Source organism: Pteropus alecto, unplaced genomic scaffold (genome assembly GCF_000325575.1).
Source record: "Pteropus alecto unplaced genomic scaffold, ASM32557v1 scaffold21, whole genome shotgun sequence".
In the NCBI taxonomy this organism is placed as follows: Eukaryota; Metazoa; Chordata; class Mammalia; order Chiroptera; family Pteropodidae; genus Pteropus; species Pteropus alecto.
In genome coordinates, this window is record NW_006436282.1 from 6,592,789 (window position 1) to 6,598,002 (window position 5,214).

At 35.3% G+C, this 5,214-nt stretch overlaps 1 pseudogene; it reads right to left on the reverse strand.

Annotated features, from left to right (window-relative positions):
* Positions 1-259: 259 nt before the first annotated feature.
* LOC112479957 lies at positions 260-378 on the reverse strand (annotated as a pseudogene).
* Between the last annotated feature and the right edge of the window lie 4,836 nt (positions 379-5,214).

Genomic DNA, 5,214 nt, shown 5'->3' on the forward strand with positions numbered 1-5,214 from the left:
AAAATATATCAGTGAACAGAACACATATCTTCCCTTATGGGGTTTACATTCTACGAAGTTGGAGAAAAACAGTAAATAATAAATAAAATAAGCAAATAATATGGTTAAAATAAAATCTACTAAGTGTTATGGGAATAATAAGAAAGTAAAGCAGATTAAAAGAGATTAGAAATATTGACTTTGTTTAAATTTAAATATGCGTGTTTGGTAAGGTCTACCAGAGAAAGTGACACCTGAGAAAAATTGTTTTATTTTTTTACACCTACAGCACCTGGTATTCCTAGGTGGTCTCTCATTCAAGTACTAACCAGGCCCAACCCTGCTTAGCTTCTGAGATCAGACAGGATCAGGCGAGTTCAGGGTGGCATGGCTGTAGACAAGAAAAAATTGAATGTAAATACTTGCAGAGAGAAAAATAAAAGTTAGCTGTAAAGGATAATTACTATTATGTTTTTAGCATATGTATTCAGTCTTTTTTCTGTAAATATTTGTTTATGTCTTTTGTGACTTGTGTTTTATTTGTTACTGAGGCATACGTTTTAAACAAACATTGAAACTTATTAAATAGCGTTCTGTAACAGTGATTCTTTAAAAGAGTTCCAGGGCAACTCTAGGTTCCAAAGAATACTGCATGGGATATTATTTATGGTAGTAAAAACTAAGTAGCATACTTGGCTGCCTTACTCCTTGGTGAGAAAATTGAGCACTATATTTAATCTTATTTTGGGGAAAAATACAAGTGCTAAAAAAGTTTGGAAAAATTTATGTTTTCCATATTGTAAAGGTCATTTATTATGTAATTTTATGACTTTCTGAATCAACCCCATATGGTTTTACTTTTACTTTTAGATTTACTTTTAGATTGTTTGCTATTTTTCTGCATCATATATATGCCCTCCAAGGTGCAGTGCTATTATTGAACATATTTATAATTACTTTACTAAGATGTATTACTATAACTGGATTCATATTAGAATCATTATAGTTCTAACTATAGTCTAATATGTTTTATTTATCAAATTACCCAACAAGATGACTATTTATAATTCCACAATCACTGCTTAAATGCAGCCATTTATCTGGATACTTCTTTACAAAGTATTTTATTTTTAATTGTGAATCTAATTGGGAGAAAATAGTATCTTATTGATATCTTTTTATACTTTTATATTCCCAGGCTACTTTTTTAACAGTGTTGATAGCCCTATTGTGTAATTGAATGCACACACAATTACTTGTCAAATGTTTTGAAAAGTAAATTTCATTCCAATTCCAGAGATATGTAGGAGATGTTGTTGCCTTTTAGCTCGATCGTGGAACATTGGGCTTGAACTTGCTTACCATACTTCACCTGCTCCTCCTTCTAGTCCATCATTGTAAACTAATTAATGTTATCTTTCAGAGAGATATGTGGGTGTCTTAGGTTCTAGGGTGGATGCTGAGATTTTCCATTGTGCATATACCAGTAGATCATTTTAAAAATAAAGATAAAGCTTTTTCTGTAAGAACTTTAATGCTTATGCAAGTGCTATGTAAGCAAAAAAGGAAAAACTATATAGGAAAAATAATATACTACACTTGTAAAATGCTTGTTTTGTCTTATTAACAAAGATTAATCTATGAAAAAAGTCATTTGGCTGATTTAGTTGGTTGGGGAATTCATTTGTTCCCAGAGACGTTGCATTAGGAGTCCATCCCAACTTCTCTAGGAACCGTATCCAGATGCAAGAAATTTAATTTATATCTCAAATATAGTAAATGTTCTAGATTAAAGACTGCATGCCTGCCAAATTTTAAGCTCAGCTGTTTTATTTTTTGCTTGAGATACACACACATGCAAATGTCTTGAACTATATAAAACCAAATTATTGCTTCCTAATTTTTAAAATTTGCTGATTTGTATCCAAATTTAGAGAGACTGTGTCAGGCTGAGTGCCTATATACTAGGATGGAGCCTGAGGGATTGTTTTTAAAAAATTAATTTTAATGGAATTGAAACAATTAAGCATACTGCCATATGCATGTAACTTTGTAAAATGACTTGGAAAAGGGCTTGTTCTTTAATTTGCTGATAGTTTTGAATGTTAATAATGATACCTTGAATATAGGAAAAATTAAGATATATGTCAAATGTGTTAGAAAATTAATCAATATTATTATAGTTATACAAATTATTAATTTTATTTAATAAAGCAAATCCAATATGGATATTTCTCATAAAATGAATTTCCTATGTCATGGCTATTTTCCATCATCCTCTTTTCCTTGATTCTACTTGTTCCTTACATGTCTTTATGGAAATATAGATTTAAAGGCATTAGGTCCCAATGACAACAGATAGACTGGGTTAAGTTAGATAGAAGTGAGATGTTCAAATGTTCACTGATCCATTAGGGAAAAATGTAAAATCTTGTTACTGACAGAAAATACGTAGTGCTTTCTTATGCTTTTCAAATCCCCTTAAACTAATGAGAAACAAGTGGAGACAAAGAAATACAAATAACTACAAAGAGAAATATTATACCCAGGGGATCTCTTCACCTGCAAGTGAGGAGGAAATAGGAGACAATCCTTAGAATTAAAATTAAAAGAAAATGCATTGATCAAAATGACTCGACAAATGCAACTGGTTAAAAAAACAGATAATGACCAGTGGTTGACTTTTACTACACATGAAACTTTAAGAGGAAGGAGTGACTCAATTTTCAGAAAAACAAGAACACTCAGCTAACAATGTGATTCCCTGTTTGAAACATCTCTGATGCTTGAGATGAACCTCGTCGATGTAAGAGTTCATAAAATGCCACTAAAGACACTCCAACGGGAGATTCGCCACAAGAGATGGGGTTATTTTAACTTTCGAGACTTTCACGGGTGAGGGCTGGTTCTGAGCACAGGATGTGGTTGAGGCCAGAAATTCAGACAAACTAACACAATGGAGTTGCTTTAGATATGTCAACTAGGCAGTAAATGTGATATATTTAAATGCTACCACACAGTCCAGACTGATGATGAGGCTCTCTTTGATCATAGCACTCGATGGGCATGTCTGAGTTCTGATAACGATAGATTTAAAGTAGATATATCATGTTCAGGAAACCATGTCTAAAGTTCTGAGGAATTATATTAATTGCTCATTTATTCTGGTAGTGGAAGACTTATGGAAACTAGCGCCAAAAATCAGATATGTGTCTAATTCTAAAGGTCTTTAGTTCTTTCTAAGGAATTATAGTTTTTTTATTAAGAAAAATAAAGTCAAAATATTTTTTTAAGTAATGGATTGATGATGAATACATATTTTAGGAATAACTAATACAAGAATGTGTGTGTGTGTGTGCGTGCGCGCGTGCATGCATGCATCTAGACTTCCCCACACCAATGAGCAGTTCTCAGACACCAGGAAGATGTCCATAATTTAACTAAATTCTGACACTATCTACCCAGGAGTAGCATCAGATGTAAAGGGATCAGTCCCACGAGACCATCTTCCACTTCAAAAGCCCGTTTCGAGCCCAGGTTGTTACCTGTGCATCTCAGCAGCTGGATGGCTATGAAACAGAAGTTCCTGCAAACCCCTCCTTGGGTTCACTCTATTTGCTGGAACTGCTCACAGAACTCAGGAAACCCGTTTACTCACTAGATCACCAATTTATTCCAAAAGATGTTAAAGGATACAGATCAACAGCCAGGTGAAGAGACACTTAAGGCTAGGTCCCAAACAAAGGGCCCAGCATTCTTGTTCCTCACCCTGAAAGCTCTCCAACCTTACTCTATTTTTTTTTTTCATGACAGCCTCATTGCACAGACATGATTAATTAAGTAATTGCCCACTAGTGATTTGTTCAACCTCTAGCTCCTCTCCCCTCCCAAGATATCAGGTAGTGGGACTGAAAGTTCTAACACCCTAGTTTTGGTTGGCTCCTCTGGAAAACAACTTCTATCCTTAGATGCTTTCCAAAAGTCACCTTACTAACATAAACTCAGAAGTGGTGGAAAGGGGCTTAGTTTGAATAACAAAACCACCTTGTTACCTCTGGAGTGATGTGAAATTTGGTGTTGCCCCAGCAGCATGGGGGTAAGGGTGGTGTCCCTGGTTCTTCCCACTGACTCAGCAAAGAATCACAGGCCAGTGAGATTTAGAAGATTTATTGAAATTACATTTTGGAGGGAGAGGAGCTGTGCTATGGAAGGCTGCAGCCCTGTGGAGTTTGGGAGGTGAAAAGATAAGAGAGTATGCCCCAAGGGAGGAGCAGGTTTTCAGAGAAGAAAGCTGTAACATAATCCAGAAGTGGGAAGGTCTATTTATATTTGGGCTGTGATTGGAGGTCCTAGATGATCCATATGTGAGGTTACCTTGACTGACAATTGGCTGCTATATAATACTTTGCCTACTGTGCATGTGCTTACCCAGAATTCATTCTGTTATAATTAGATTCACAAACTTCCGGGCATAGTCATGGTATTATAACAATGGTATAATGAGGCTGAAGTTATGGGCAGTACTTTCTGCGCATGAGTTTGTAGCTGGTTTAGCCAGTAGCTTTTATGGCCTTTGTGCTCTGGGATCTGGGGTAATTTATAACCCTATAAGGGAGGTGTTTCTGGGAGGTCCTTAAGGAAGATCTTTGAGGGAGGTTTCAATGGTTTCAGAGCTGGGCTTTGGTTCCTGTCACTCATGCCTGGCAAACTACCTGACACCTATAAATATGACCTTAATTGGAAATAGTTGTTTGCATATGATAAAATTGAGGCCATTACTATGGGCCCTAATCCAATATAATTTTTATGTAAATCAAGAAACACCTGAAGCTACCAGAAGCTAGGAGAGAATCATGGAACTAATTTTTCGTTACAGTCCTCAGAATGAACTAACCCTCCAAAAGCTTTAATTTCAGAAATCCATGGGCCCAGCACGCTCCTGCTGCACCACTCTGCTGCATCAATTTCAAAATTCTAGACCACAGAATTATGAGACACAGGGTTTCTTGTGGACTTAGAATATTTTGTGTATACTCTTCCACAAAAAGATGTTTTGCTAATTTTCCTGCAATTCACTTTTATTCATAATTTTGTATTGTAAATGAGAAAAACTCCCAGCCAAATTCTTTACTCTTAAGAAATATCAGCATTGTAACCTAAACTTGCCTAATAGGTTTTTATTCAATTTCATAAATGGAAGGTTTAAAATATGGTAAAACATTTCTCTAAAGAATA